This window comes from Panthera leo, chromosome B1, assembly GCF_018350215.1.
Source record: "Panthera leo isolate Ple1 chromosome B1, P.leo_Ple1_pat1.1, whole genome shotgun sequence".
NCBI classification, from domain to species: domain Eukaryota; kingdom Metazoa; phylum Chordata; class Mammalia; order Carnivora; family Felidae; genus Panthera; species Panthera leo.
In genome coordinates, this window is record NC_056682.1 from 78,011,070 (window position 1) to 78,026,256 (window position 15,187).

General features: G+C 36.8%; 1 protein-coding gene across 3 annotated transcripts in view; it reads left to right on the top strand.

Annotated features, from left to right (window-relative positions):
- The window catches only part of IQCM (IQ motif containing M), a 662,550-nt gene that overhangs the window by 571,827 nt on the left and 75,536 nt on the right, over window positions 1-15,187 (top strand). The gene's annotated exons all lie outside the window — the stretch shown is intronic.

The following is a 15,187-nucleotide window of genomic DNA, read 5'->3' on the forward strand; positions in this document are numbered from 1 at the left end:
AAATATATTGATACTCGTGCTGTTTAGTGTGCCATGAGTAGTACATGTTTTTGTCTCTAAGCTAGGGGTCTTGTGTCTTCTGCCAGCATTCATGAAACTAACTTACTAGCTTGTAAATAGGGTAAAATAAAATTCTAGATCTAAAAGGTATATACCAATAGAAATATGAATATATGTGTACCAGGATGTATAAAAAATGTTCATAACCATACTATGACTAATAGCCAAAAACTCAAAACTATACATCAGTATTAGAATAAGAGAGTAAGTGGTGGAATATTACTGCAGTATAGTATCACATGACAATGAAAATTGAATAAGCTAATGCTACACTGATGGATTTCACAAATATAACGCTGAGTTGAAGAATCCAGTCACATATTCTATAATTATTTTGAAATACAGTTACAAAGAACAACAAGGGGTGCCTGGGTGGCTCAGTCAGTTGAGCATCCAACGCTTGATCTCAGCTCAGGTCATGATCCCAGAGTCATGGAACGGACCCTCAGCTTGCTCAGCCAGGAGCCTGCTTGGGATTCTCTCTCTCATTGTCCTTCTGCACTTTCCATGTGTTTGTGTGCGTGCTCTTTCTTGCTCTCTCAGAAACAAAAACAAAAACAACAAAACAAAACAACAAGTAAACTAATTTATGAATTAGACAGGAGAGTGGTACTTCTTGGGGAGTGCAGGAGTCTTCTGGGGTTCTGATGGTATTCTATTTTAATACCTATTTGTTGGTTACCTGGGTGTATTCACAGCATCAAAATTGAGTTTTATACTAATGATTGAGAACTTTTATTGTTGTTCTTCATTTGAAATTTTATTGTAAAAAGGTAGCATTTACATTATCAATAAATATATAAAATATTTCAAACTAATATACAAAAGATGGACAAGCTCTTTGTAGAGAATATTGTAAAATTTTATTAAAAGAAAACAGAACATCTAAATAAAGCAAGAGATATGGCATTTATATAGGCAGAAACATATAAAATCTGCTAAAATTTTCTTTATATTAAATAGGCTTGCAGTCAAAATCTCAACAAGATTTTTTTTTCTTACATATTCTCTATAAGATGCTTCCAAAACTTACGTGGAAGAGCAATGCAACAATAATAAACCAGACATTTCTAAGAGGAAAAAAGTTTGAGGTCGGGGGTGTTCCCTATGAAATATCAAGATATCATAAAGTTATATTAAGACAGTTTGAGAGCAGTGCACAGTCAATTAAACAATGACCAAATTAAATAATCCAGGACTATATTCATGCACCTATGAAAATTTAATTCATAGTTAAGTTGGCTTAAGTATTTCTCTTTTTTTTTTTTTTAACATTTATTTATTTTTGAGAGACAGAGAGACAGAGTGTGAGCAGGGGAGGGGCAGAGAGAGAGGGAGACACAGCATCTGAAGCAGGCTCCAGGCTCTGAGCTGTCAGCACACAGGGCTTGAACCCACGAACGGTGAGACCATGACCTGAGCCGAAGTGAGTCGCTTAACCAACTGAGCCACCCAGGCGCCCTGGGATTAATATTTCTGAATGTAAAGGTGGGATAAATATCCCTGCGAAAGTTTGGAGCACTAAATAAAGACTTAGTATTTACTGAATCATTGGTAAATCATTGATTATGCCTACTAGAAAAAAAATTCCTACATCACACTACATAAGAATCAATTCCAAGTGAATTAAAGATGTAACATAAAAAGCTAATCTATAAAAGTTTTAAAAGAAGATACAGAAGAATTTCTTCACATTTTTGGAGTGGTACAAGATTTCTTAAATAAGACAATAAACACACTAAAACTAAAGGAAAAGAACAATATATTCAAATACATTAACATAAGTACTTTAGATCATCACAGGATGCTATACTGTGAATACAAATACAAGGCAAAAACTGGAAAAGGATGAACATACATGATGGAAAACAAATTAACAAAATATTAAAAATTCCTATAAATCAGTAAGAAAAAGATCAACAGCCAAATAGAAAAAGAAATGGACAAAAGATGTGAAAAGGCATTTCCCTTAAGAGAAAGCAAGGATGGCCCAGGAGAAGCTGTTCAGTCTCCTTGGTAATCAAAAATATGCACATTCAAACCACAATACCATTATTCCAGATGCTATTTCACTGTCTGGACTGTCAAAAGTTAAAAAGTGTTATATTATGTATATTGGTGAGGAGAAGGAGAAACAGACTCTAATACACTACTAATGAAACCTAATTTGGTATCATTTTGCAAAAAAAATTAAAATTACCTTGTTAATTAAACACGCACATATCTTATCATCTAGTGTTTTTACTCCCAAAGACGCACATCCAGAAGAAAATATGTGCAAGATCACTATAATACGGCTTGCAATTGTAAAAACAGGAAATAACCCGAAAGTCCATAAATAGCATAAGTAAATTTTGACATAGTTATACAGTATAACACCATATGAAATAATGACATTTTTTGAGTAAATGAGATCAAATATATTTTTAATAAATATGCAGAAATAAAATGATCTTTTATAATCCAGAGAATATTAAATTGCATTAAAAATCCAGCTGTAATCTGTTTGAGGTGCACATAAAACAATGAAAAGAGTTAAATATATACATATGCTAAGCAAAAAATTAATATGCAATATGTTAACATTATCATTTACAATAAGATAAAAGAAAGCTCTTAATTACTTTTCATAAAATATAAAAACAAACAATGAGAACAATTCAAAAGGAAACTAAAAAATCCAAAATGATGGCAGGAAATTAATTGTTTTTATTTTTTTCCAGTTTCATTGATATTTAATTAACATATTACATTGTGTTAGCTTTAGGTGTAGAACATAGTGATTTGATGATGTACGTATATATTGTGATATGATTACCACAATAAATATAGTTCACATCCATTACCTCACATTAGTCACACATTTCTTGTGAAAAGAATTTTTAAGATCTACTCTTAGCAACTGTTCAAATATATAATGCAGTATTGTTAGCTATAGTCATCATGCTATACAGTACATTTACAGGACTTATTCATTTTATAACTAGAATTTTGTAACTTTTGACCACCTTCACTCAATTTTTCCATCTACCCTCCACCTCTGGCAACTACTAGTCTGATTTCTTGGGGGCCCAAATCGGGAACTAAAGATTATTAACAAATATTAACAGAGTACAAAAAGTTTTTATTACAAAATTTTAATACAAATAAAATACAGCTGCCTACAGCAACATTGAAAGATATGCATATTATATTATTATACTTTATAAAGTATAAAAAAGCTGGTTCTTTATTTTAGTGATCTTTAGAATGGAAGAATAGAATGTATTGTGGAGAGCAAATAGGATGCTCTAAATTTCTGATCTTCTTTTTAAGTTGGGGTGTGGATACAGTTACTATATAAACATGTGCATTTTATACATTTTTGCATGTATGATAAAATTAATAATTTTGATAAATACTTGTGGTAAGGAAGAGGAAGAAGTGTAGTTGACTTTCAGATTTTGTGAACCTGGGGTTTCAGTTTTTTCCCTCTTGGGGTTCTTCACATGCTGTTTGAGCTTCCTCACAATATGGTGCAGTGTTCCAAGCACGAGCATTTCAAGGGGGAGAGTGAAGATGCCTCTTTCTTTCTTTCTTTCTTTCTTTCTTTCTTTCTTTCTTTCTTTCTTTCTTTCTTTCTTTCTTTCTTTAATGTTTATTTATTTATTTTGAGAGAGAGAGAGAGACAGAGAGGGAATCATAATCCCAAGCAGGCTCTGAGCTGTCAGTGCAGAGCCCAGTGTGGGGTCTGATCTCATAAACCATGAGATCATGACCTGAGCAGACATCAAGAGTCAGATGCTTAACTGATGAGCCACCCAGGTCACAAGCTGCCAGTTTCTTGAGGTCTAAGTTTAGCAGCTGACACAGTGCCATATAATATTTGTCAAGCAGACTCAGATTAAGGCAAAAAAACAAAACACAAAAAACAAAAACAAAAAACAAAAAAAAACCAGATACTCCATCTCTTCATAGAAGAGTGTCAAAATAAGTTGGAGACAGTATTTAAAATTGCCACAGTCTGCTCATTGCCACAAACTAATTGTTATTCTATCCATGTGCTAAATACACTCACATCTTCCCAACACCCCCCATTCCCAAAAGTCTTCTTTCATTACAGGCTCAGCCTCAGGCTTGAGATTCAGGATCATGTTATAGATATCAGGTCTAGTTGTAAATAAGGTTTCTCAAGCACAGGTCCTTTCAAACTGAAGACCTGTGAACTAAAGAGACAGGTTATTTTCCCCACCACCCATACAACAAACATACAATGGTGGAATGAACATAAGATAGCCTCAGTAGATATTTCCATTCAAAAAAGATGAAAATGAATGCAACACTGTCTGGACCCTAGCAATTGTTCAACTCTCCTGGCACATGTTGCCAGTTCCCAGTCCTGCTCCCTGTGAATGATTCTCTGTGGCTTAGTTCCACTCTCTGGGCTTTTGATCCTGTCCTTTGAATCATTCTACTTTTTCCATAGTAAAACAGTTTACAACTGAATCTTTTTCTTAGCTCTTCTTTACCATTAGAAGGCATATGTTGGTGCTCTAAAAGCCTCTCCCTTTTGTACTGTCCATTTTAGTTCAAGATGGTAGTACTTCTAGGAGCACCTGGGTGGCTCAGTCGGTTGAGTGTTGGACTTCAGCTCAAGTCATGATCTCATGATATTGAGTTCAAGCCCTACATTGCACAAAGCCTGGTTCAGATCCTCTGTCTCCCTCTCTCTGCTCCTCCCCGGCCTGCGTGCTCTCAAAAATAAATAAGACATTAAAAAAAAAAAAGAAAATAGTACTTCTTCCAAAATGTTTAGCTTTAAACTTGTGTAGATTTTCTATAAAACTAATTGGGGTTCAATCCACTACACAAAAGCTACAAACAAAAATCTATTTGAGAAACCCTTCTCTACAATGGATTACTGAGGGACCATGTCCTTAATTTTCTTAGAAAATGATTGCTTAATGGAGAAGGTCTATGAAGCATGCCTTTAACATCTTTAGAAAGTCTTTTGTCTGTTTGAAAGGCTCTATAAGGCATTACCTTAAATCTTCATAATGTCTTAACAAAGGGTCTTACAGATCTGCCACCTTTTTGTGGAAGCCATATTTTAATTTGAAAATATTTTGTCATCTAAAGAGACTGAGAATAAGACATTTTTATTTTTGAACAGACCCTGAATCATTTGTATTTCTTCTAAATTTTCCTCAAAAACTCAAAATTTCCCTTCTTAGCTCATCTTTCTCCAGTTTAATTTTATAATAAACAGCTAGAGGAAGCCAGGCAGGATCTTTAACACTTTGCGTGGAAAAATCTCCTTAGCTAGATAATTGAATTCAGAAGATGTGTTCATGTTTTCACATTTCTTCAGGTGACAGTGTTATCAAATTTCTGTCATTATATAACAAGAATCCATTTTTCTACCAGCTTTTAATGATATTTTCCTTATTTTAAACCTTCATCAACAGTATTATGAAATCTTTTACATTTTCCTCAACCATTGAGGTTGATCATAACACTCCTTGAATTTTCTTAGGTTTCCACAAACAGACCCCTCACTGCCCTTCCCACTTCTGATAACCATCCAACTTTGAAGTCAATGCCACAGGTTTTTGTTATGCCATGACAACATATCACTTCCAGCACCAACATCTGCTTCAATTATGTATGCTGCATAACAAACCCCACCCCAAAACTTAATGGCTTAAACAACAGCAGTCATTTATTTTGTTCACAAGTCTAAATTTTGTCAAAACTCAGAACAATTTGTACCCATACCTTTTTGGATGGTGAAGCTCAACTTGAGTTGGACAAACCACTTCTAAGATTTCTTCCAAATGACTGAAAAATTGGTGCTATCTACCTGTCAGTTCCTTCCCATATAGGCCTCTCCACAGTTTTTATGTGGGCTCCCTTGCAGAATGTTGACCATATTCCAAGAAATGTATTGGAATATGTTTCCAATGGCCCCTCCATAACCCACAGTAGAGCGGGGTTTTTAAAATTAATTAATTTTTTTTTTTTTTATTTTGAGAGACAGAGAGTGCATGAGCAGTGGAAAGAGGCATAAAGAAAGAGAGAGAATCCCAAGCAGGCTCCATGCTCAGCATGGAGACTGACACGGGACTGAATTCCATGACCCTGGGATCATGACCTGAACTGAAATCAACAGTTGGGCGCTCAACCAACTGAGCCACCCAGACGACCCATGCAGGAGGGTTTATCTCAGATGGATGTTTAGTTGTAGATTCTGTCTAGTGGGGTGAACCAAAATGAGACTTTCAAAAAATCTATATAAGTTTAAAGATAATGATTCTAAGAAATAAACAGTGCTTATATTCTTAAGAAGCTGCCATTGTCTTAGGGTCCAGTTCTGAAAATGGGAAAAGCCTTCTTTATTAGTTAAGCATTCACAGAGTGAAAAATTCTAGGGATGGGACATATACCTCAACTCTCATGAAAAAGAGTTAAAGAAATTTAGGGCTGTAATTACTTTCCTGTCTCCTTCTCTTCATTGTCAAATATTCACAAACTATTTTTTTCAATGTTTTATTTATTTTTTGTTTTTGTTTTTTAAATTTACATCTAAATTACTTAGCATATAGTGCAACAATGACTTCAGGAGTAGATTCCTTAGTTCCCCTTACCCATTTAGCCTATCCCCCCTCCCACAACCCCTCCAGTAACCCTCAGTGTGTTCTCCGTATTTATGAGTCTCTTCTGTTTTGTCCCCATCCCTGTTTTTATATTATTTTTGTTTCCCTACCCTTACATTCATCTGTTTTGTCTCTTAAAGTCCTCATATGAGTGAAGTCATTTGATTTTTGTCTTTCTCTGACTAATTTCACTTAGCATAATACCCTCCAGTTCCATCCACGTAGTTGCCAATGGCAAGATTTCATTCTTTTTGATTGCCGAGTAATACTCCAAAACACACACACACACACACACACACACACACACCACATCTTCTTTATCCATTCCTCCATTGGGATCTTTCCATACTTTGGCTACTGTTGATAGTGCTGCTATAAACATGGGGGTGCATGTGCCCCTTTGAAATGGCACAAACTAGTTTTGATCCTTGCATTTTCTCCTTCCTCACCTTTCACTCTTTAATTCAGTAATCTGACTTCCACCAAACATCAACTAAACTGCCAAGTACTCTTTGGACCTCAGCAATGTCACAAAAACATTTTTCAGTTCTTTTTTTTTTATGAAATTTATTGTAAATTGGTTTCCATCCAATACCCAGTGCTCATCCCAAAAGGTGCCCTCCTCAATGCCCATCACCCACTTTCCCCTCCCTCCCACCCACCATCAACCCTCAGTTTATTCTCAGTCTTTAAGAGTCTCATATGGTTTGCCTCACTCCCTCTCTAACTTTTTTTCCCATCCCCTCCCCATGGTCTTCCATCAAGTTTCTCAGGATCCACATAAGAGTGAAAACATATGGTATCTCTTTCTCTGTATGACTTGTTTCACTTAGCAGAACACTCTTCAGTTCCATGCACGTTGCTACAAAAGGCCATATTTCATCCTTTCTCATTGCCAAGTAGTATTCCATTGTATATATAAACCACAACTTCTTTATCCATTCATCACTTGATGGACATTTAGGCTCTTTCCATAATTTGGCTATTGTTGAAAATGCTGCTATAAACATTGGGGTACAAGTGCCCCTATGCATCGCACTCCTGTATCCCTTGGTAAATTCCTAGCAGTGCTATTGCTGGTTCATAGGGTAGATCTATTTTTAATTTTTTGAGGATCCTCCACACTGTTTTCCAGAGTGGCTGCACCAGTTTGCATTCCCACCAACAGTGCAAGAGGGTTCCTCTTTCTCCACATCCTCGCCAGCGTCTATAGTCTCCTGATTTGTTCATTTTAGCTACTCTGACTGGTGTGAGGTGATATCTCAGTGTGGTTTTGTTTTATATTTCCTGATGAGGAGTGACATTGAGCATCTTTTCATGTGTGTGTTGGCCATCTGGATAGCTTCTTTGGAAAAGTGTCTATTCATGTCTTCTGCCCATTTTTTCACTGGATTATTTGTTTTTCGGGTGTGGAGTTTGGTGAGTTCTTTATAGATTTTGGATACTAACCCTTTGGTATGTCATTTGCAAATATCTTTTCCCATTCCATCAGTTTCCTTTTAGTTTTGTTGATTGTTTCCTTTGCAGATGTGTCAAGTAGGAAATTGCTCCGGCTGAGTTCAGAGAGGTTTTTTCCTGCTTTCTCCTCTAGGGTCTTGATGGTTTCCTGTCTCACATTCAGGTCCTTTATCCATTTTGAGTTTATTTTTGTGAGTGGTGTGAGAAAGTGGTCTAGTTTCAACCTTCTGCATGTTGCTGTCCAGTTCTCCCAGCACAATTTGTTAAAGAGATTGTCTTTTTTCCTTGGATACTCTTTCCTGCTTTGTCAAAGATTAGTTGGCCATACTTTTGTGGGTCCAATTCTGGAGTCTCTATTCTATTCCATTGGTCTATGTCTGTTTTTGTGCCATTACCATGCTGTCTTGATGGTTACAGCTTTGTAGTAGAGGCTAAAGTCTGGGATTGTGATGCCTCCTGCTTTGGTCTTCTTCTTCAATATTACATTGGCTATTTGGGGTCTTTTGTGGTTCCATACAAATTTTAGGATTGTTTGTTCCAGCTTCAAGAAGAATTCTGGTGCAATTTTGATTGGGATTGCATTGAATGTGTAGATAGCTTTGGGTAGTATTGGCATTTTGACAATATTTATTCTTCCAATCCATGAGCACGGAATGTTTTTCCATTTCTTTATATCTTCCTCAATTTCCTTCATAAGCTTTCTATAGTTTTCAGCAAACAGATCTTTTACATCTCTGGTTAGGTTTATTCCTAGGTATTTTATGCTTCTTGGTGCAATTGTGAATGGGATCAGTTTCTTTATTTGTCTTTCTGTTGCTTCATTGTTAGTGTATAAGAATGCAACTGATTTCTGTACATTGATTTTGTATCCTGCAACTTTGCTGAATTCATGTATCAGTTCTAGCAGACTTTTGGTGGAGTCTATCGGATTTTCCATGTATAGTATCATGTCATCTGCAAAACGTGAAAGCTTGACTTCATCTTTGCCAATTTTGATGCCTTTGATTTCCTTTTGTTGTCTGATTGCTGATGCTAGCACTTTCAACACTATGTTAAACAACAGGGGTGAGAGTGGATATCTCTGTTGTGTTCCTGATCTCGGGGGAAAGCTCTGTTTTTCCCCATTGAGGATGAGGTAAGCTGTGGGATTTTCATAAATGGCTTATATGATGTTTAAGTGTGTTCCTTCTATCCCGGCTTTCTCGAGGGTTTTTATTAAGAAAGGATGCTTAATTTTGTCAAATGCTTTTTCTGCATCGATTGAGGGGATCATGTGGTTCTTATCTTTTCTTTTACTAATGTGATGTATCACATTGATTGATTTGCAAATTTTGAACCAGCCCTGCATCCCAGGAATGAATCCCACTTGATCATGGTGAATAATTCTTTTTATATGCTGTTGAATTTGATTTGCTAGTATCTTATTGAGAATTTTTGCATCCATAGTCATCAGGAATATTGGTCTGTAGTTCTCTTTTTTTTGCTGGGTCTCTGTCTGGTTTGGGAATCAAATGCTGGTTTCATAAAATGATTCTGGAAGTTTTCCTTCCCTTTATAGTTTTTTGGAATAGCTTGAGAAGGATAGGTATTATCTCTACTTTAAATGTCTGGTAGAATTCCCTAGGGAAGCCATCTGGTCCTGGACCCTTATTTGTTGGGAGATTTTTGATAACTGATTCCATTTCTTTGCTGCTTATGGGTCTGTTCAAATTTTCTATTTCTTCCTGTTTGAGTTTTGGAAGTGTGTGGGTGCTTAGGAATTTGTCCATTTCTTCCAGGTTGTCCAGTTTGTTGGCAAATAATTTTTCATAGTATTTGCTGATCATTGCTTGTATTTCTGAGGGATTGGCTGTAATAATTCCATTTTCATTCACGATTTTATCTATTTGGGTCATCTCCCTTTTATTTTTGAGAAGCCTGGCTAGAGGTTTGTCAATTTTGTTTATTTTTCCAAAAAACCATCTCTTGGTTTCATTGATCTGCTCTACAGTTTTTTTTTAGATTCTATATTGTTTATTTCTGCTCTGATTGTTATTTTTTCTCTTCTTCTGCTGGGTTTGGGGTGCCTTTGCTGTTCTGCTTCTATTTCCTTTAGATGTGCTGTTAGATTTTGTATTTGGGATTTTTCTTGTTTCTTGAGATAGGCCTGGATGGCGATGTATTTTCCTCTCAGGACTGCCTTCGCTGCATCCCAAAGCATTTGGATTGTTGTATTTTCATTTTCATTTCTTTCCATATATTTTTTAATTTCTCCTCTAATTGCCTGGTTGACCCATTCATTCTTTAGGAGGGTGTTCTTTAACTTCCATGCTTTTGGAGGCTTTCCAGACTTTTTCCTGTGGTTGATTTCAAATTTCATAGCATTGTGGCCTGAAAGTGTGCATGGTATGATCTCACTTCTTTTATACTTATGAAGGGCTGTTTTGTGACCCAGTATGTGATCTATCTTGGAGAATGTTCCATGTGCACTCAAGAAGAAAGTATATTCTGATGCTTTGGGATGCAGAGTTCTAAATATATCTGTCAAGTCCATCTGATCCAATGTATCATTCAGGGCCTTTGATTCTTTATTGATCCTGTGTCTAGAAGATTTATCCATTGTTGTAAGTGGAGTATTAAAGTCCCCTGCAATTACCACATTCTTATCAATAAGGTTGCTTATGTTTATGATTAATGTTTTATATATTTGGGGGCTCCCGTATTCGGCACATAGACATTTATAATTGTTAGCTCTTCCTGATGGATAGACCCTGTAGTTATTATATAATGCCCTTCTTCATCTCTTGTTACAGCCTTTATTTTTTTTTATTTAATTTTTAAAAAAATTTTTTTTAATGTTTATTTATTTTTGAGACAGAGAGAGACAGAGCATGAACGGGGGAGGGTCAGAGAGAGGGAGACACAGAATCTGAAACAGGCTCCAGGCTCCGAGCTGTCAGCACAGAGCCCGACACAGGGCTCGAACTCACGGACCGCGAGATCATGACCCAAGCTGAAGTCGGACGCTTAACCGACTGAGCCACCCAGGCGCCCCTCTTGTTACAGCCTTTAATTTAAAGTCTAGTTTGTCTAAGTATGGCTACACCAGCTTTCTTTTGACTTCCAGTAGCATGATAGATAGTTCTCCATCCCCTCACTTTCAATCTGAAGGTGTCCTCAGGCCTAAAATAAGTCTCTTGTAGATAGCAAATAGATGGGTCTTGTATTTCTATCCATTCATATACCCTATGTCTTTTGGTTGGAGCATTTAGTCCATTTACATTCAGTGTTATTATTGAAAGATATGGGTTTAGAATCATTGTGATGTCTGTAGGTTTCATGCTTGTAGTGATGTCTCTGGTACTTTGTGGTCCTTGCAACATTTCACTCACAGAATCCCCCTTATGATCTCTTATAGGGCTGGTTTAGTGGTGATGAATTCCTTTAGTTTTTGTTTGTTTGGGAAGACCTTTATCTCTCCTTCTATTCTGAATGACAGACTTGCTGGATAAAGGATTCTCGGCTGCATATAAATTTTTTGTTCATCACATTGAAGATTTCCTGCCATTCCTTTCTGGCCTGCCAAGTTTTGGTAGATAGGTCTGCGACTACTCTTATGGGTCTACCTTTGTAAGTTAGAGCCTGTTTATCCCTAGCTGCTTTCAGAATTCTCTTTATCGTTGTATTTTGTCAGCTTCACTATATGTCATGCAGAAAATCGATTCAAGTTACATCTGAAGGGAGTTCTCTGTGCCTCTTGGATTTCAATGCCTGTTTCCTTCTCTCAACTATGATTTGTTCAAGTACATCTTCAGCCCCTTTCTCTCTCTCTTCTTCTTCTGGAATTCCTATTATACAGATATTGAGTTTCACTGCATCACTTAGTTCTCTAATTTCCCCTCTCTTTTTCTCAGCTTCCTCTTTTTCCATAATTTTATCTTCTAATTCACCTATTCTCTCCTCTGCCTCCAAAATCCATGCTATGGCCGCCTCCATTTTATTTTGTACCTCATTTATAGCATTTTTTAGCTCTTCATGACTATTTCTTAGTCCCTTGGTCTCTGTAGCAGTAGATTCTCTGCTGTCCTCTATGCTTTTTTCAAGCCCAGCGATTAATTTTATGACTATTATTCTAAGTTCTTGTTCCGTTATATTGCTTAAATCGTTTTTGATCAATTCATTAGCTGTCGCTACTTCCTGGAGTTTCTTTTCAGGAGAATTCTTCTGTTTCATCATTTTGGGTAGTCCCTGCGGTGGCTCCAAACTGCAGGGCACTTCCCCTGTACTGTCTGGAATAACTTGTGTTGGTGGGCAGGGTCGCAGTCAGACCCGATGTCTGCCCCCAGCCCACTGCTGGGGCTGCAGTCAGACTGGTGTGTACCTTATCTTCTCCTCTCCCAGGGGCAGAACTCACTGTAAAGTGATATGGCCTCTGTCTGGGCTACTTGCATACTCCCAGGCTTGTGGTGCTCTTTCTGTGGCCTCTGCCAAGGGTGTATTAGCCGGGGTGGATTCGCAAGGTGCACAGGGGTGGAAGGGGCAGACTTAGCTTGCTTTGCCATCATTGGTCCCCTGTAGGAGGGTTCCTGCAGCACCAGGAGAGAGGCAGATCCGGTGGAGGGATGGATCCACAGAAGCACAGCATTGGGCGTTTTCGTGGTGCAAGCAAGTTCGGTGATGGAACTGGTCCCTTTGGAATTTTGTCTGGGGGGTGGGAGAAGGAAATGGTGTTTGCCAGTTCCTTTGTTCCCCTGCTGAGCTCTGTCCTTCTGGGGCTCAACAACTCTCTCCTGGTGTCCTCTCGTCTTCCCCGCTCCCTGAGAGCAGAACTGTTGACTTTTAACATTCCAGGCGTTAAGTCCCGCTGGCTGTCAGAACACACGCAGTCTGGCCCATCCGCTTTTGCAAGCCAGACTCCGGGCTCTGCCTTGCCAGGCGGGGCTGCCCCTTCACTGCCCCAGCTCCCTCCCGCCAGTCTGTGTAGTGCGCACCACCTCTCTGCCCTTGCTACCCTCTTCTGTGGGTCTCTTGTCTATGCTTGGCTCTGGAGAGTCCGTTCTGCTAGTCTTCTGGCAGTTTTCTGGATTATTTAGGCCAATGTGGGTGGAATCTAAGCGATCAGCTGGACAGGCGAGCCCAGCATCCTCCTACACTGGCATCTTCCTAATGCCCTTTTCAGTTCTTCTTTTGTTTGGCATCTCAACAGCCACTGACATAGCTAAATTCACTTTTTAAAAAAATCTCTCCCTACTGACTTCTGTGACTCCTAGCCTCCCTGGCATTCTTTCTTCTAGTTCTGAATAAAGAGTCCTTCTCTTCAAAATTTTGAGGCTGGTTCATTAGCAAGACTAGTGAAAATAAGGTATGCAGGGACATTTATGGCAAATTTCAAGTAGAAAAAACTCAGTTTTATTTTATTTAATGCTAAAACTTGACAAAACATTATTTTCAACCCATCTTCTGAAAGAGAGGCTCATATTTAATAATTTCATTGTCGATTCCTGCCTGTCAAGTTATTTTGGTTTGTGTGTTAGGTTGGTAGTCAAATTTAACGACTGATTCTAAACTGTTATGAATGTGTTTGTTGAATTCTAAGGTCTTTGAATTTAAAATTGTTCTAACAGTTGGGTTGATAGAAGGTAGAAATTCTCCTGGACTGGATTCTTCACCAGCAGGGCAGAGGCTCACACAAGCCTGTAGGAGCTAGTCACTAAGCTATTCAGCAAGAACTTTGAAAGGAATTGATTGTAATAATAAGTTTTAGTGACTCATTTATGTTGAAAGGGGATGCATTTATTAAATGTTTGTTTACTTGTTTTTTTATTAACCTGTTTTTACCCATAACAATTAAGACTACATATAGAAATAAGAAATTTCAGGAAGGGGAAATAGCTCATACTATCCAAAAAGATAGTAACCTATAATGTTTATTAAAACAGATTTTATGTTTTAGAAAGAAGTGTTATACCCAGTGTAAAGTAAAAGTAGGCAAGATTATCATTGTCAGGAAGGCTAAAATATGCTAGTTTACTATATGTAACAAGAAACATCATTTTGATCTTGAAGTGACACATCTTTGTTGATACTGTAACCATTAACAATATTTATACCTTACAATTCATTCAACACATTTTTATTGATCTAGGCTGGGATACAATGAACAACATATTTAAGATCCCAACCAAACAGAAGCTCACATGATAGAGATTAAACATTCTTACAGTAGGTAAAAGTATTAGTTCTCTATGTTTTGAACTTGGACATAGACTTTTTCAAAATCTTTTCTTTTTAAAAACTTTTGAAAATGTTTAAAGTTTTTTTCAAAATATTTTAATTTCATAGGTGGATAATTATTAGAATATTCTAATTAATTAATGAACCATTTTGAGGTTACTGTCATATGTTAACTTTCCAAAAATATTTCTGTATTTAATTTTTGCTTTTGAAAATATAACTTTATGACAGGAAATCAAGATTATGCAAAAAACTATATTAATAATAATACTGCTGTGTTACAAGATTTCTGTTACATGTTTAGAGAAAAGAAATATACTTACCTACAGTGTTTTCCAACTCAAATGCATTTATATTAAAATAGCTTCTATGAATTAGTATCATTATTTCACCTACTTTATGAGCCAATGATGAGGTCATCCTGTACAGGAAAAAGGCCAGAATATTGCCTTAGATTCTCCAAAGAGAGTAAAATAAAAATCTAAGTGTTAGCTAGCATTCATGCTGATTTAGGGATCTATAATTCAAAGCAAGTAAGTTTTTAGGATTTTATTATTTATGACCTAAATAAACTCTTTCTTTACAAGAGCAAAAGGAATACACTCTTTCTTTACAAGTTTATCCAAAATTAATCTGAAACATTCTATTTCAAATGTAAGGGGAATAATATAATTAGGTTATAATGTCAAAAGTACCCATGCAGAAATTATATTAGCTTTACTCACTTTGTAACTCAAAAGAATCATGCCCCATTTTGTCTAAAATCTATTAATAATATGATTCTGCCTTCTATTATCTGTTGCAAAGGGATGATTTTATTA